Here is a 19586-nt window from a genome sequence, read left to right as displayed (position 1 = left end):
TGTACAACCGGGGAATTGGCTTTGTCAATAGTACGATTTTAGGTACATTAACATTAATACCGTATATTTTATGGCACCCATAACTTATAAATTCAAATCTGAAGAAAAAGACATTCTTTGCGAATGAATTGTTTGCTGAGTACACATACCACCGAAAGAGTTTGAATGTAAAGAATCCTTTTGTGCCAGCACGAAGATACACCCTCGCCACACAATCTAATAATAAAGGAGTGAGTGCTTTCTAGTCGCATTCATTCAGCTTGAACACTTCGAAGGCGACTTCAGCTGGTAAGGAAGACGACTCAATTACGACAGAAATGGTCTCATTATTTTTGCCGTTTACGAAAGGCGTCCATTATAGTCCACCAGGGAAAAAAAAACAAACAGCTGTTGCATCATTAGTAAGTCACTAATCACCTGGCAGTCATGTAAATTAATGGCTGGCTCATGTAAACGTATAATTATGAAGAGGTTTTGAGCGACTAAATACAGTAATAAAGTGAAACTTCCTTTTCTATCTGTTCTTTTTTTTCTTTTAAATCAGAACGTGTTGTTCAGCATCGACGACTGACTTCTTCGAATCGAGTGCGTATCCCGACGGAAGAGAAAGTTAAAAAAAAAGACCAATTAATATGTTATGCCTAACTAATACATGATCAAGGTATAAAGTGTATACGAGACCAGATTTACAAAAACAAGGACGAAGCCTGTCACGTGGAGTGATCTCTGTTAGGGGATGCTGGGTCGAAGACGGATATGATATCAAGCATGATATACTCCTAGTCAAAATAAAAAATAAGAAAAATAAATAACGCACACCAAGAAGAAAATTTGCATGAAACTTGGCGTGTGTGCAGCAATTGCTGTATTAAAATGTATAAATGATTACAATATCACACACACACATAGAATGAAACGATCATTTATTGCGGAGACACAATGACACGAAAATCACTAGTACCTTGTTAGGCGCTGCTGTGCGGTTGTGTGGTCATTGTGATGGACTCTCATCCTGACGATCCGAAGGTTCAAATCCGTTGAAGGCACAGTGGTGGTCGGCACAGTGTTGGTTTTTCTGCTGTTTTCCACCTTCACGGCGTGAATGTGAGCAGGTCTCCCATTTGGAAAAGTCTCTCTGCAGAGAGCAGGCAGATCAAAAGCATGATGCTTACATAACATGAATATTCGATCATTTACCATCTTCACTTCAAAATATGGATGGCAGACACGTTAGGGGGCCCATACATACACTCAGAACACATTCCGGCATGTACTACCAATTCGTTAGAAATTTCGCAGAGGAATGTGTATGAGGTGCATGTGCTGTTAAGTAGTAGTAGTACCTCGCTGGACCGCCTCTAGTTCGGATACAAAAGATACTGTCTGACACTGATGCATACAGTTTCACTACGTTGGAGTAGATTTGTCCATTGAGGTAGAGTTGCAACTGGACCTGTAGTTCCTGCAAGCTCACAGTTTGATGAAGTCATCGTCCCAGCAGGTCCCATATGTTCTAAATTGGTTATACGTCAGGTGAGACCCAGACATTCTTGAGGAAATTCTTGCATTATGAGGGCGAGCATTATTATGCTGAAACATTCCTGCTAGAAGCCCAACAATGAATAGTAAACATGTGGCTTCAAGATTTCCTGGACACAACTGCAGTGCGACCGGCATGATGGCACTCTTTCCCTCTGCGTGTGGTATCTCCCAGCTACTCATTATTCTATTTCTGCCGGTGTCAACACAACAAAAATCAGGAGTCACAGCCGTCGGCTTTGCTTGTTTGTTGTTGATGTTGACCTAATCACGGACGCACGTGTTTATGTCTCTCCGTGCCACATTTTTCTCTACCAACATTCCTGTTTGTATTACGTAAATATTATCTGTGTTGTAAATAAAGTGTAAATATGTAAACGAAATCATTTCATAGATCAACTGAACATTGTTGAACAGTTTGGTTCCCCGTATAACGACTAGAGATGACCGGCTGTCATAAATGATGGCTCTACACACCATCTCACCTTCAGTTGGAGCTGCGTGCCTTTCAAAGAATAAGCACTATTCACCCGTTGACCACTGGGGTGCGCCGGCACGAACACGATCATTGGCTACCAAGAGCATGGCATCATATGAAGTCTATATGATGCCAACCCATAACTGTCCAGGTTCGTCGCAAAACGATATTTTGTTCTGGGTTTGTTTCTCTTGGGTTTGTCTTCGTTGGCCTCCTTCGGTACTGTGGACAATTTTAGAAGTCATGATGCACTGGTGGCATAAATGGTAGAAGGTTCCGCAGGTTTTTGAACTTCATGTATTTGGTCTTCGGTTGCACTTCATTGACTTTCAGAGAAGTGTAACTGACTGCCAACGAAGACAAACTTGCATGCCCAAGAGTATGTGCCAGGCCAAATTACTGAGGACGACGTAGAACTGGATGAACATGACCGTTACACGAATCTGATTCTGATTAAAAGACGTACTGTCACATATTTCCCATCTGTGTGTAAAGACGAACTTTTTCATAAAATTTTTGTAATTTAGATTATATTATGTAATTTGCACATTATATATTTTTATCCTTTACTTATTTAATATGCAGATATATGCTTATATACTCACTCTTATTTAATATGCAGAATAGTTCGGAACACAAGATGTATAAGTGCAACATCTCATTATCAAATGGCTATTTTTATTATCATAAAATTTAAAAATTCTTAAAATCTGCTGTGAATTACTTCTTATGGCTAAAACTCAATACTGTAAGCACAAAACCGATATTGCAGAGTATGCACACAATTTTCCATTGTCACTTAACTTTAAACCCATTTCTCACAGAATTAGGTATACGTCACTTTACTCCATGTGCTCCAAACCAAATAGCTGGCTGGTGAAATAATTGTGGATAGGTTAAAACAGCTCCTGTTCGAGTGGAATGTATAGCCTTTGTGCTCTGAACAAAACGAAGTTTTAGTTTTATTCTTTCATGCTTAACTCGAATTTTTTAAAAATTGCACTTATACCCCTTGTGCTTAAGACTCCTCATATACGCAAACAATGAATATCCCCAAAAGAAGCACGTTTCTCGCACAGATATCTCTTCCGGAGGTAAAATTGATATTGAAGGACGATCACGAGATTCATAAACTAAGACCACGCAATCCAGTTCTAAGCAGGGGCGGTTTAAGCAAGGGTGCAAAGGGTGCGGTGCACCCGGGCAGCAGGTTGTAAGGAGTGGCAGCTCGTTTTTTAGTTAGGCACTAAAATTTTAGAAAATTTCTATACCAGAAGCAAGAATGTACTCTGGAGCATCAGAGACGAATTTCTTAATAAAGATTGCATCGTCATGCTTCACGTCATTCACCTTGTTTACGGTATAAGTGTAAGTAATGATCAGGGCCACACGGGGGAAGGGGGGGGGGAGGGACTGAAGGAAATGTGCAGAATTTACTCCTTTCCCGTTAAAATTACGTTGAGGTCAAAATTGACTGCCCAGGGTGACAGTAAATTTTTCTTTCTGATTGCGACCTTGGTAATAATTATAACCAACCCCCCGATGAGGGCGGGGTTCACAGTGCTTTGGGGGTGATTACCGTCATTTTTTGTTGTTTCACACTATAAATTCACTGTAGGGGGGGGGGGAGCAGCCAGAGGTCCCAGCCTAGGGACTCAGCTGCAGGTTGTGGGGGGGGGCATGGTAATTATAGCTTAAGAAGCAAGAATGTATTCTGCAGCATCAGAGACGAATTTCATAATAAAAATTGCCTCGTTATGCTTCTTTACGACATTCACCTTCTTTACGGTATGAGTGTAAATAATGATCAAGGCCACACGGGGGGTGGGGGGAGGCAGAAGGATCTGGTGCCCCGGACGCTGAATCACGAAAGGTGCAGAATTTGCTCTTTTCCCGTTAAAAATTACCAATAAGAGCTATAAGTATATCAAGTTATCTGGTGTAATTGAGAATGGTAAAATACTTTTGGATCAAAATCCGGGGCAGTTGAAAGCGGGATGTATGGTCACGTAAATTTTGTTCGGTAAACAATGGTGTGCGGCATTGTATTAGATGAAAATCAGCTTTATCGCAGGGTCACCTAGGCTGATGCTTCGTCAGCCACTCTTGGCAGGTAAGTTTCAGCCTCTCCATATTCTAAGGCAGAGGAACGAAGACAAAAGATCCATGTATCGACACTTCAAATTTGATGATTGCATTGTGTGTATACAGTATTTGGAATATTCTCTTCAATCCGTGATGATGAAACTGATAAAAATAACGAGCGTGTATTACGAGAGCCACAATTTATAAACAAAACTCGATGATGAGGGACGACCGTGGCTACGATAACAGAACGTCGACTGGTCGTTGAAATGTTTTATCAGGAGACCAACCACGAAGTTGTACAGTAGCTCCATCCTACTTGAATGTTCATCCTACTCTGTTATCTCCGGCGTATCAGTCCACGTGGTCGCTTGAAATCCGACAATGGATATAGCACACGATTTCTTTCATTTATTCGCCAAGTTTGTATATGAAGACAGTAATTCGATGAAATTCGTGAATAAACTACTTGGAGCAAGGAGTAGGAAAAATAATATCTGCATGGGATTTTTTTTTCCCTTCCAAAAATTGGATGTTTGTTTCGTCCTAGTTTCCATCGTTGCTGTTTAACGATAGAATCGGAGAGAAGATAAGGACTTGAAATGGATTTATCCGTTGGGGGGGTGGCATCGTTATCCTGACGTAATTTAATGATGATGATGATGATGACAATGCAGGTCTCTGACGATATCGAGATAGGATAAGCTATAGGATGGCAGCACTATAACCCTTTGAGCACGAGCTCGAACGATCGTGTGGGTGAAATACTAGACAAACATTCATGTTTTCAAAAATTTCCCGGTTTTAAAGGGATAACGAGCATTACACAGAAACAAGCTTCGCGTTAGGTTCACAACACATACACGCACAATTCCCAGTATAGCCCGGGTTTTCTTCGACCACCTGCTAAAATCTCTCCATTGAGACAGAGCGGCGGGCCATGATCTGGTTAGAAGAAGGCTGTGTGTGGGGGAGGGGGGCTCTCTACAACTACAAAATTGGCGCCCAAAATTCTCTTTGTGTAGTCACTAAATTGCAGGCTGAGAGCAGCCCAAAATGTTTGAAATTTATAGCAGCATATCTGCCAACATGAAAAAGGATCGCTATGCCCTGTGAAAAAGTCAAAAGAAGCATTACTTTGGACCTTCTTCAGGTTAAAAAATTTTCGGCACCTAAAACTTTTTTCTGGCACCTAGATTTTTTTGCGATTTGTCCAGCCCTGGCCTGTGAGTGTGGATATAACATTCACAGAGCATTCTCAACGTGATAACAAAAAAATCCCGGGTAATTTATTTAACCGATCATCGATTCATTACGAATTCTTACTCAGTGTGACCTTCGTATAACGTCATCCCACCTATTACGTCATTTTTTAAGCCCCTACCAGCATAATTAATGAATTGGGATTACTCGTTACCACAAGTCAGCCCGCTTATGATTTAATTTTTTTTTATTCGGTCCCCATGAGTGACGTTAAATGGAGGTCTGACTGCATTACGCACCAGAATATCGACTTTTGTGATCGTTACCCTTACATCAACGATTCGCCTCTTGATAACGATCCGTTTTCATTAATTGTCCATCTTTCGATATTACGCTCAGTGGATCCCACTGATAACGTCTCCACTTAGAACATTTTCCGGCTTAGTACGACTTATTTTCGTAGTCTCAACTTAAACTAATACAGTCGATATCCAATTAAACGGGGTATCCGATGAAAGACGAATATTAATGAAGGTTCCCGAATAAATCAGACATCAAAAATGAAATGATATTATATTTAATGACAATGATTACACACAATACCTAAGATTTTTACTTTTCATTAGAAAAGTTAGCACCCTCTATTGGCTCAAGATGTTTTAGAAATAATTAAATGTGCGTATTCAAAGGCCAGTGTGCCTTTATTCTTAAATGTATTTATTTTAACTTTTAGCACACACACACACACAACATACTTTCCATTCTATTCCAAATGTTTAACTCAATGAAAACATGTGTGTATAGTTGTTGATGCACATTAACAGTTGACGCGTATTGCATAATATTCGATGGAGAAATTTTGGTGCCAGAGGAGTTTATAAGTTTAGTAGAGGTAGGTATCCGTTTATCTGTTATCCGATTGAGCGGGGGCCGATTGTATTGTACTCATTGGGATTTCCTGTGTAAAGCGTTTTCCCGCTTACGATGTTTTTCTTGACAATTTTTTTAAAAGCTTTACAAGCGAGATCAACTGTATGTATATGCTGTGCGAGTTGGTTTTTATGTAGAAACGAACTACAGAGTCGATTCCCGTTTTAACGAATACCGTCATAGCGAAAATCTCGTTTTAACGAAAATTTTTCTAATCAGCCAGATAAGCTTTACATAGGAACAGTGTAAAAATCTGGAATTCCTTTATAACGAAATTTCGTTGTTATGAAGCGATTGCTCCGGTGTCGTGGAGTTCGTTATAACGGGATTCGACTGTATACGTGATTTGAACAGTTCAGATACATTTTGTACTGATAAAATACCGAAGGTTCACCTGGCATAAATCGTTCCGAAATGCCCCGGAACTACACTCTGCTCCCTAAATAAGACGTCCCATTTTTTTTTTGTGCCCTGTGTCGCTGAATATTGGGATTGTTATTTCTCCTTTCCATAACGCAAACAGGTCCGCTCCATTGTAGAAAGAGACTGTTCCTGATATTCAATACTTGCTTCCTGTACACATGTACAAAGCATGAAAGAGCGGCTTTTTTTCTTTCAGAAGAACGAACCGAAAATCAATGCCGGACGTTGGGTACAGATGTCACGCTATTCAACTAAATCGGATGATTCCGTAGAAAAGCTTTTTATGGTCAACTACCTGCATATAAAGTTGGTACAATCCTTTTTCTTTTTTTACGGCCCCTCATAATGTTGTATATGTTCAGAGATCTCTTGTTATAACTTATCGCTGAAGGATGGGGGGAAGTTCCCTCTGCGGGTATCATATATCGAAAGAAAAGGGGTAGGGACTCTTGTAAAAGCATTTTTTTTTGTCCCGACAGCACTTTTCTTTGAATTTCTCCCCACTATTTTTTGCTATAAATTTAGTGTATTTTCGATCCCAAGCTTTGTTAGTATAGCTTGTTAAAAAAAAAAATGGGAAAGAACAGAACATATACATAGGCCTATTTGGGGTTCCTACTCAGCTATCGCAGCCCTTGTAACTATTATATACCATTATACGAAATGCGGGCCACTGTGTTGTCCTCGTAGTACGACGAGTACAACACAAGATTAGCACAATTGCGCCGGACGATGAAAAGAACTATAGTGCTTTTCACAGATCTTTAGCCGAAAAGCTTCTTTTCAGCTCGAAAAAAAACCGTTTTCTTTGGACATCTTTCTTTCCTGACATAGTAAATGCCATTATGCGTTATATGAAGCGTTGTTCGAGCTTCGACACGGCAGATGCTGGCTTTTCATTCTTTCCAGTGTTGCACATTCCCGTGATAACTTTATACGTACGTATATGCCACCACTCCCTCCAGAAATACATAATCGAAAAAATAAATAAAATGTTTGCACGATGAACGCATACAATAACGCGCACGTCAGAATCCCCCACCCACCCCCTGGAGCTGGGCTCCTTCGTCTGGATTTTTCATGGACCCTTATCAGTGAAATCATGGATTAGAACAGCGTTTCTACCCCATTTTTGGTGGTCTCTGAAGATGGGGGCAGGTGGTTCGAAGGAAGAATTAGAAAATTTAACTCATTTACGATCACGGACGAAATATTTCGTCCAAACGATAGTGGAATAAATTCGATTCAGTTCTCTGTGTTTTCTCTCCTCTACCCTCATCCTCCCAAAGCTTTATTGTAACCCTATGTGAACTGAAGTTTTCTTTCTATACTTCTGTTAATGATTTTTTTCCCCTCACCTATAATGTATCTTTCTACTATACATATATATATAAGACGGTATTCGTTAAAACGGGAATCGACTGTAGTTCGTTTCTACATAAAAATCAACTCTCACAGCATATACCGTTGATCCCGCTTGTAAAGCTTTTCAAAAAATTGTCATGAAAAACGTTGTAAGCGGGAAAACGCTCAATCGTATAACAGATAAACGGATAAAATTCTCTGGCACCAAAATTTCGCCCGTAGAGACAATGGAAAAATTCCCACTCCAAATCGAATATTATGCTAGACGCTCTTACACACACACATTATATATATATGTGTGTGTGTGTGTAAGAACGAAAAAGAACACGTAGGGTGGGGTGAAAGGGAAAAATCTATTGTGTAATCTCTCTCTCTCTCTCTCTTACCTACTAAAAAAGGTTCCCCCTTTTTTTCTTTCCCCTTCTTCCTTTTTCTGAAACACGTGAACAATTTTATCGCCGCTACGTCAAGTTGGAAGCATCCAATTCTGTTGTCAAAAGCCTGTACATGTGTGAATGGGTTAATTTTATAAAAATTACTTAACTGTATACTGCAAATGCTATTATTATTGAGGCTAGAAATCGATTAAAAATTTTTTACTGGTTAATCAAAAAATTTTAATCGATTAATAGAATTTTAATCGAATATTTTTTTGTGGTCATATATAATGTTAATAGGTACTATAAATAATATGTATTTCATTCATTTCACTCCCCCTATTCGGTAGATGTAAACAAGTATAGGAATAGGTTAAGAAATTGAGGCTGCCCGCTTCAAGCAATTTAATATGCCGAACATAATTGTGCCATAATCTGAAAATTTTTCGTTTGGATCTTATCGTTTATTTAAAAAAAAAATCGGTTATTTTTTAGTTATTATTCACCGATTTCGGAACTACTTTCAAAATTCCGTGCAAACGTTCTAACAGTTGTAACGTATGGGATAACTTCACAGTGCTGGCGTCTGTGCCTTTTATTCACTGTGACGCAGATTTGCATACGGTTTCTTCTTCTTCCCCAGGTTACATTTGCATGCATGGTGTTCTTTTTCTCTCGATAAATTTCAACAGGAATGCCGTTTTAATGTTTGCAGAGCGGCCGTTTCGAACAGCGCTAGCGCGTTTGCGTTTCATGTTAGAGACCATGCACTCTTTGATGACAATTGTTTGTATTGGTGTGTACTACCACCTCTTGAAGTTTCTCCTATATTTTCTGAATTACTCTGCATAAGTCATGATTTGGTCAGATTGGTGAATCTGGTGTATGCAATGAAATTAGTGCGTAATCATGATTAGATAAACTTTCATTAATGCTTTGAAGTGATTCTTTTATAAGTGTGTGTGAACATTTCTGTTAAACCATTAAACAATTCTGGTGGAGCCGCAGATGAATTCGTCAAGGGAGCCACGGGTTGCAAAAACACGGGAGAAAAACGTAGATAAACCGCATTAAATCCAAGTCATCAGAACTCCCCAACGAACATCTTTTGGTAACACATTGACAATGCAATCAGAATTTTAAGAAAACGATAGGAATAACTATAATATTTTCTCCAGATATTTGGGATTGTCTGGCTTTCTATAACAGTTTTTGTACGGAAGAAGAATGCTACTTTTCATCTGTCTCGACTGTTCCATCAAGAAGTTATCAGCTGTCATTCCGAGCTCTTCCGCAGATAAGGATCCACACTCACTAGAACCGGTCCATCAATTAAGTACAGCCCGAAATAAGAATTAATTAAATTCATTCGCATCCCGTAAATTCGTGAAATTTATCAATATATTTAAAGAATCAGTTCATTCAAAAAAATTCATTTTGCTGTTGAGTTCATTTTATTTATATTTCTTTGAAGAAACACTTCCTCCATTCCTATCTTACCCATGTTAAATTCAATTCACTTTGAGCTATTTTGTGGTACGCGACTATTTTCAAGAATCGCGTAAAGTGAGGGAGGGGCGCCTGCAGTTTAAAAAGAAATACGTTTTTTTGGCGTGCATTCATATTTATTTGATTGAATCTTCTAAAATTAGTAGCTGTTCTCGTATAGTATAGCTCTGTGCAGTTCTCAATTCTTCTTTTAAAGTGGATCTGAAAACCTATGTGTTCCGTTTCGTTGCCAGTACAATATTAATTTTGGTGATGGGGAGAAATTTCACTGCGTGTTCGTGTCGTAGCTGAATTCGCACTTCGACATTGCCTGTCCGTAAGTTCAGGGGGTTCCCTCCCATTGAAATTTACGAGCAGAGATGCTTATCTTCCTTCACACACACAGAGGCGGTTTTCCCTTAATAAGAAAAGTAGGTTCGAACTGATAGTCATAGCCTATTTATTTCATTTCACCTCACCGCCATCTCCGTAATTTTAGTGTAACCGAAATTTACTGAGAGTTGACGTTGTTTACGACGTGCGTAACACACAAAAAAGTTACGTTCAAGTAACGCCAAACGGCGCCGCTCCGAATATTTGCTTGGGGTTTCTTTTTTTTACTTTCTTATCCCCCTTCTCTCGCTACCATAATATACGAACTAACATTTCTTTGCTGCTGACGTAGCCATTAAGCCTAAGGATATTGGTAAGGGAGGGCATGGACCATGGAGAGAGAAGAAAAAGAGAAATGGCCTTTCCTACTTTTTTTTTTCTTCTTGCTTTATAACAACCGGGAAACCGGGGGGGGGGGGGAAGGGAGGACCCTACAACCACTATGGCCGCTCCAACAAACCAACCAACCAACCGCTATATTTTTCGTTTTTTTAACCTTCTCTCCTTCCTCAACCTGCTGCTGTCAAAATTGACATCTCAATTTGAAAATGCACCGCCACCATCAACCCATCCTCCATACCTTTTCGCTGCCTTAACATATTCTCTGTTTTCTTCCTTTGGGGAAAGGGGGAAGGGCGGGAATGACCTGTTCGAAATCATGGAGATGTTATACAGGTAAAGATGGTAAGGGGAGGATAGAAGGGCAGTTCTCGGGGCCACAAGAAAAAGATTCTAGCCATGATGATGTAGAAGTTAAGGAAGGTTCCTTAGTACTGGAGGAGGAGGTCTGAATAAAATAGTAAAAAAGAAATGCAAAAAAGCAGCGAGAAAATTACAGGGGAAGACCAAGACGCAGGTGGAGTAATAAGCATTTTGGAAGAAAAGCTTGCGTAGTTCCCTTTCTCTCTTCCTCCCTCCACCCTCTTTTAGCTTGATTTAGTAACAACCCCCCCCCCCCCACAATCTCTCCGAAAAGAAAAAAAAATCCTACAATTTTGGAAAATGTTCCTTCAAATTTCCAGCAAAAAAAATAAAAAAAAATTAAGCCGAAGCACAACAAAAGCTAAAGAAAAAAAAAACGAACAATCAAGTCCCTTTTTTTTTTGTAATAGGGGGTTATTTTGTTCTTTTTATATGTATTTAGTTTTTAGAAGGAAGGTGGGAAAAAGAAACACCATTCAAACAGTGGTAACACGATTTTTGTGTTTCTAGGGGGGAGGGGGGGTGAATGAAGGAAGCCAATAATAATATGAAGCTCGAATTATTCGAGCGCATCCTAACAGAAAAGAAGACATTAAAATACAAGGCCAAAATACAAATACAACGCCACAACAGGCAAAATGTCCAACGAGGTGGCTGAGAAAAAGATGCCCATAACAAATATGGATGTCATATATTTCAAAAATACAGCAACCCAATTAAAAACGCAATTACAAACAATATATATATATATATATATATATATATATACATGATAATATATTATACAATGCCCATAAGAATACTTATGGTTGTCTAATTCTAAGTATGGGAAAAAAGGTCTGTAGTTATCCTGTAGGTGGGTTTGAACCCATGCACCCTGAACTCTTCCCATCTGTGACCAACTCACCACAACAGCAAAAGGCGTAGAAAGTTTGAAAAAATATATTCATACAGCAAACAGCATAACAATGAGCATTTTTGTGTAAAACAAAATGAAACTTGAGCTAAATCAGGATGGGGAAGAAGAGAATTACAATCGATCCTGCATACAACGTTTTCAAAGAACCGTCTTCTAGGCTTGAAAACGCTGCAAACGGGAAAACTCAGTGAGTATTAGCAAGAGTTAGTGCTCCGAGAATAAGTCGTGCTAAGCGTTAAAACGTTCTAAGTGGGAACGTTATAAGCGGGAACCTAGGTTGAAGAACAGTGTTATAGAAAGCCCAAGAAATAAATCAATATCTTCTAAGAATTTCTCCGAGCAGGAAGTACAGTATATACACACACACAAAGACTACGCACTATATATACAAAATGCTTCAAGAAAAAAGAAACTGAAGTTGCATCCTCTGCTTGGGAAATGTTGATTTTATCTAATGACAGAAAGAGAAGAAACTGTTTGGCCAGAGGACAACGTCAAGAAGACGAGAGACGGAACGATTCTGTCTGTTCTCCTCCAACATCTTTCAACTTTCTTCTTACTACAGCTAAAAATGTCCTAAAGAAAAGAAAAAAAACAGTAGCCAGACGCCGAATTCTTGACTGATAAGACTCCTCACAAAGTTGTTTTTTCTAACAAAAAAAAAAGATGGAGTCCCTCCTTTAATTTTTCTACTTCTATATATTGAAGAGCTTTTTCTGAACTCAACGCTTCCGGAACATAAAAATCTTTTGCTTCAATCCTCCCGAGATGCAACGACCAAGAGAAAATATCATTGTAGAGGGATTATTCATTATCGTTTGCATCCAGAGGCAACATTATCACACCAAATTTATACTGCTGTTGGCATCTTTTCTAAATCGGTGTTGTTAGTACCATTAAAAAGTGTGTGAAGCTTTTGAGAATCTATTCGCCACAAAAACTCTAAATTTAGATCAGTGTTTCCCAAAGTGGGTAATATTGCCCCCTGGTGGGTGATGGAATGGTCCGGGGGAGGGGGATAGAAGCTACGAGTATAAGATAGGATCTTATGGGATTTTTTGAGTCGGGTGGCGATGAGAGAAAAAAATTTCTGAAGAAGGGACCGATGGGGGGGGGGGGGGGACAAAAAAGTTTGGGAAACTGATTCAGATGATAAACAAAATTCAGTTATGCCCTATTATACTTATAGGTTTGCCCTATAATACACTTTGGTGTATCACACATAAGGCGCCATTCAAGTATTATGTCAGCAGATTTTTAACCATTTTGGCCAAAATCGCGCAATAATTTAAAACTGTGCAATGTCAGGAAAGTAATGACTGATTCGAAAAGATCAAAGATATATAGAAGCGTGAAGCGAAATAAAGCTTAACGTCATGAGATGACGTGAAGATTGGTGAGGATTTGAAATTTTACATGCTTCTTATCACGGCAAAAAATCGAAATCATTAGCATACGGCAATTAGCATAACCCCCCCCCCCCCCGAGATGAGATTATAGAGTTATTTTATAGTAAAAACGTATGCTGACACGACCGCACAGCGGCATGTGGGAATCGTGCTTGATGCTCATCGTGAGGATCGTGGTTCGAAACACGTTGACGACGCAGTTGACGGTTGTTGTTGGCTGAAGTTGATTCTCTACGATTTTCCAACTTCAAGGCGCAAATGCGAACCGGTCCCCCATTCGAAAAAGTCTCTCCGCAGAGAGAAGACAGACTTACAACATGATGCTAACATAACAGGAAAACTCGAACTCATTTTACCGTCTTCACTTCTAAATATGGAACACAGATGGCAGCTCCAGCAAGAACACGAAACAACATAAATACGTTAGGGCCACGCTTATACATCTCTATCACAGGTGCACAACACGTTCTGATTCGTTAGAAATTCCGCAGAGGAGTATGTGTGAGGTGCATGCACGCTTAAGTAGCCAGTTTAGTTGTAAAAAACATTACCCCCTCCTTCAGACGGGGGAAAAAAGATGAGTGCCCCCCCCAAATTGAGAAAATCCTGCTTAAGTGTATGATTAATGCTTATGTTCTTGTTCTTTCATTTCTCCAATGCTCTTATCTCCAGAAAAATTCACGCTACCAGCAGCAGTCGGATCTGCGAAAACGTAAATTCGAGGAGCGGAACTAAAAACGGACTTCGTGGTCGAAAAATGACTCCACAAATTGTACGGAGAAAAATCAACAACTATCGATGTATTGTGATTCGTTATTAAAAACAGTTTTTAGATTGAAAAAAAAGGGAAGTCAAATTTTGTCATAATAATGTAAACATGAGTTAATTAAAATGATTGGTTCTCCGAAAGAAATGTCAATTCATGGTTATTCATTTCCAGCTAATCATTTTCAATCACTCATGTGGTTAATGGCTGAAACAAATTTCTTTCTAGATTCACTAGTCTTAAGGAAATCGAGATTGACTTTTCTTAAAATGGCATTCAACGGAAACCAAAAGTCCGAGAAGAAGACAAATTTCAATCATTTTTTAATCGTTTTTATAAGTTTTGATGTTTTTTTTATTCCTTTTAACCCTACAGTCTTACAATCCTACTGTTGCTGATTGGCAACATCTGCTTTAAATATGTTTCTTTTCTCGTTGCTAATTGGCAACTTCATGTTTGAGACATTCATTATTCCCATTTTTCATTTTCGTTCGAAAGCTATTCATGGCAGTAAACTCCTCACAATTAAAAAAAAAGAAATGTAAATCTTTTTTTTTAATTGAGCCCCCCCCCCTCTCCGCTTGTCATCAAAATTCATCAAATCCGAACCCCCCCCCCCCGATGCTGACGTAATACTTGAATGACCCCTCAATACATTTATTTTTTATGCTATTTTACGTGCTCTGTACGCCCTCTTTGAGACTGTATAAGGAATACAATTCGGAATAAATTTTTTTTAATATTTTTCTCTGCTTTCTATAGACTTTATTAAATTATGTATAAAATTATATCAGCTCAAAATGACAAAAAAAAAAATCATGCATCGTAGGGTTAAGGTACCCTGACTACGATTAAAATGCCATTTTGGAAGAAAATATCGATTTTTCATTCTATTTTTTTTATGAAAGATCAATTTCTTGGGATTCCAAAATAGGTCTTATTTTGTTTATATGACGCTTGGAACGGAAAATATGCCCACTTTAGAGTCGAATTTTTATATCAAGTTATGTATGAATATAAACTTTAAAAAACGTGTTTTACGAAGAATGCCATTTTTCACATTTTATTTGAGTTTCAAAAATGATTTATAAAAATCTGTTAACTGTATTATTACAAAAATTTTAATGATATTCTGCCATATATTAATAAATGGGTTATGGACGTGAATCTAAGGTTTTTATATAATTACAGTTTTATACACGATATGTTGAATGAAATTTCAAACAATTCACATGTACGTCAACAGGTTTGAGTGTAACTTATGAAAATAAGATACAAATATTTTAATTTCGGTTTATAACCTGCATCATCATCACTTGCTGAATGCACTGTGAAAATAACGAAACGTTTAATTCATAGAATTTTTTTGCAATCGTGTTCCGAATACTTCATGAATTTTGCTTAAAATTTGACATAAAAAATGACTTTTCCACAGAGAATGACATAGATCAGGCATCTTCAACCCGTTGCTCGCGAGCACCATGGTACTCCCCGAAGCATCCAGAGTGCTTGATGCTCGTGTCCGATTTCGTGCTCGCGAGTACTTGGTCAACGTTCCAATTAACCCCACCTTGCACAAATTGCATGCAAGGATTGAAATCATCCTGATTTCATGTATTCGTATGTCAAACTTGTCGTAAAGGGTGCTCTTCTTTTGATAACGGGTACAGGCAGTGCTCGCGACTAGAAAAAGGTTGAAGACCTCTGACATAGATAGTCCTAAATTTAACCGTTCTGAGACACTTCTCACGAACACAAACAAATAATGCTGTAGAACAAATTGTGAATTGTTGCCGTAACAAGAATATTTAAAAGAAAGAAGAATAAGGATCCGAAATTGCTTCCTCCAAATGAAACACTATAAATGACAGATTCTGAAACAGCGAAACAAGAATCGATCAGTCTATTACTACGGCAGGAGATGAAAATTTCTTTTTATTTTCCGTACGTTGATTTTTCGTAGAAATCGAACTGGATTTTACGTTGATTTCCGAACGCATCATTGGATTGAAATATTGCCAACTGACGAACGCATCATTGACAATATATTTCCGGAAATAGTCAATCAGTCTCTTAGAGAGAGAGAAAGGACAATCATATATCTATGTAATTATTGTTTTGTTTTTTCTTTTTTTGTCCCAGGAACATGCATTCATTGCAGAGATTCTTGATATTTTTTTTTTCAGCCGCGACCCAAAATCAACGACGCAACCAATTTCGCGACCCATCGGTCTATTTTTAATTTGAGAACTCATTAAATATTTCTGATTAACAAAATGCTTAGTTTGTAAAATTAAAGAAACCAGTTCATGGTGTCAGGGCCGAAATCGAATTTCCAAATTGTTGGAAATTTTCACCAATTCTGGAGTTATTTCTTCTACAAATTCTGGAATTATTTCTCTTACAAATTCTGGAATTATTTCTGCAACACAAAATTGTTTTCTAATTAAATTGTAAGGACGATTTCATAATATCAGATTCATAATTAAATTTATACGACCCATTTCTTCATTATCACTGTCATTGTTCTCTATTAGGGACAGGCGAAGGGGGCAACTGTTCTATAATAGACGGCAAACTTTAGGGAAGAACAGTTATATAGACCGTTATAAAATCATTGAATTTTGCTGGGGGGGGGGGCGGCAAAATCATGTTTTCCCTCTCCCTCACAAAAATCCTAGAAACGGCTCCGATTAGAGATTTCATGGGAATATAATAATTTTATTATGGGGCAACCCTTCTAAAACCAGCAAGAATAATTTTTTGTTTTTTTAATACAGTCGACGCTCGTTATAACGACCCCTCGTTATAGCGACCATCCCATTAAAACGACCGGTAGGATAAGTCCCAAATATTTTCGCAGAACGACTACCATATATGTTTTTTTCTTCCGATATAACGAACGTCCCAATAGTCCGGGATAGTCAAATAAGTCAAGAATGTCCTCAACGAGGGGTCTCTATATCGAGCGTCAACTGTAGATATAGTCTCGATAATCCAATGTGAACGGAACACATTCCAACTCAGATTACTGAAAATTCGGATATTATCCAAAAAAAAAACCCCAATAAAAATCGGCTTTTAGAAGTGGGGTGGTGAAGGCTTAGACTTACGTATGCGTACTCTCACCTGTTTTGTTCTTAGGCTGGGATTACACTATAAAAGTTTTGTAAGTTTTGTGAAAGTGCTTTTATTTAACTTGAAAAATGCAACAAATAAACTGATCGGATGCATTTGCTCGAATGTAACCGATCAGCTTATTTGTTGTATTTATACAAGCACTTTTACAAAACTTTCATAGTGTAATCCCGGCCTTAGCTCCCCAGAAAATTCTAGGTAAAAAAAATCACTTCAAATTCAAAGCACTGAACAGGCAGACATCACAACACCAGGGGTCTTCAATGCATGGCCCGCGGATAACGTGTGTGGTAGTGTGGTTAGTAACCCCTTGGTAATCGGTTCTGGCTAAAACGTCAAATGTGGTTCGTGGCGTGTCAGCGGTTGAAGACTCCTGCACTACACCAACTCCTCGCGACACCCAATGACATACCGCTAATGACACATCAAAAATATGTGGCCCAGCAGTGGACAAATTTAGTGATACTGTTAGACGCATAAAAATCAGCGAAGATTTCTCTCACGCATTTAAAATAATCCGAGAACAGCTAAAACCCCCATTATGAGGGTTGCTATATCTAAAGGTAAAGTGAGACTGCGCTGCCAGATTGTGTGGTTATATAAGGAATGCGTTTCACACACGATTTAGATTCAAACCTTGATTCCTACAAATGGTTATGATGATTTTTTAGAAAAATTAATTAATGATCTGCCTGTGAATAAGAAATTCAGGGATATGTCCTGAAAATTTAGCTTAGGGCCCGTTGAACCAAAACTTTATATGCATAAACTGCTCGTATTTTTTGAGTCGCAACTCTTCAGTGGTTCATTGTTGGTAAGTCAGTGTTCATTGTTTCAGTCTTGGTAAATAACAAATTTAACGTAGAAACAAGAACTAATGCACCAAGAACTAATGTACAAGGATCAAATTTGGCTGATAATGTTAATTTTTTAAATCAGAATAATGATTTTGCCAGTAGTAATCTCAGTTCTGACTTATTGTTTGCAGATCCGAGTATTGATTTGTTGATTGCACTACCTCAAAGTTTGAATATTGTCGATAAATATGCTGATTTTATTGTAGGTAATCGATGCGAATAATGAATCGCCTGTCTGCATACTAACAATCTAAGTGATAAATCTAATCAGAATGATCAAAATGTTAATTTAGGTATACTAAACACAAATATCTTAAATAGCGGTAACCAGAATAACTCTAAGAAAACATTTGAGCAAAAAAAAATCTCGGTAACCAAAGCGAATTTAGTATTCTCTACTGGAACATAAATGGATTTTTAAATAAATCGCATGATGTTTTTCATCGTATTCCCCGAATTTGAAATTTTCATTATAACCGAAATTTGGTTGTCAAAAGATATGGTGCCACCAATTATCTGGCAAGATTTTAGGATTTTTCAAATAAATGCAAGTAGAACTCACAAATTTGGTAGATACTCCGGAGTTATTTGGAATCAAATCGGGTATTTTTTAAGTAATTCGCATTTTGATTCGTCACAAAATTGGATTGTTTGTAAAATTAATAAATTAAACCACATTGATATAACTCCACAATTGCCATTGTAGGAGTTTATCTTAATCCGTACCAAGAGAGGTAAATAATTTAATTTCCCTTCTAAAAAATGCAATTTTAAATTTGATTGATCAGAGTTTCAACATTGTATTGTGTAGAGATGTGTATATACTCGTATTGGATTAAATGGCGATCTATACACCGGGATAATATTTTTCACTGTATCCTCTCGTTAAGCCGTAACTCTCTTGATAATATTTCAAATAATCGTGGTAAATTGTTTTTGAATTTATGTACGATTATGAATTATGTTAAGATTTTTCATTGACAATCTTAAATGGAAGAATAATTAATGATTTAGTAGGACAATTTACTTTTATTGGGGGAGCAAGGATGTAGTGCCATTGATTATGTTGCGATATATCCCACTCTTTACTGCAATTCATTAAAATTTTTGAAATTCTTCACTGGATTGAGTCCGATGTCATTGAGCCCTCTAGTGACATCCTCTCAATCAAATATCTCTCCGAAAAATAATAACGAAAACCTTATAAATTATGCACCACAAACTGATTTGGAATCCTAGTTCTAAAGAACAATTTCTTAGCACGTTAAATTCCAAAATTATAATCTCTCCAGAATTTTTTTCAAGTCTCTCGGTTGATGATTCAGTTTCTGTTGTTGAAAATGCCATTAGAAATGCAGCTAGCTCTATGGGTATGGTAAGAAGACGTACTGTTGCAATCTTAAGCTGCACGAACCATGGTTTAATTATGAATGCAAAAAAAGCTTTGACATTATATAAACGAGCTATAAAAAATGTCCTCTCTCATTCAGAAAATTATAGATTGAATTTTATAT

The 19586-nt window shown here is 37.8% G+C and overlaps 1 protein-coding gene across 1 annotated transcript in view; it reads left to right on the top strand.

Annotated features, from left to right (window-relative positions):
• The first annotated feature begins 17477 nt into the window (after positions 1–17477).
• The window catches only part of LOC149079050 (uncharacterized), a 39948-nt gene continuing 37839 nt past the window's right edge, over positions 17478–19586 (top strand). Inside the window, exon 1 of the mRNA XM_089241323.1 lies at positions 17478–18029. The gene's annotated coding sequence lies outside the window, so the exon portion shown is untranslated. The remainder of the gene's footprint in view (positions 18030–19586) is intronic.

Source organism: Pholcus phalangioides, unplaced genomic scaffold (genome assembly GCF_987345545.1).
Source record: "Pholcus phalangioides strain wild (caught in Gottingen) unplaced genomic scaffold, Ppha-v1.0 ptg000013l_1, whole genome shotgun sequence".
Lineage (NCBI taxonomy): Eukaryota > Metazoa > Arthropoda > Arachnida > Araneae > Pholcidae > Pholcus > Pholcus phalangioides.
The sequence above is the reverse complement of the archived record's forward strand: the minus strand, read 5'-3'. Positions and strand labels throughout refer to the sequence as shown.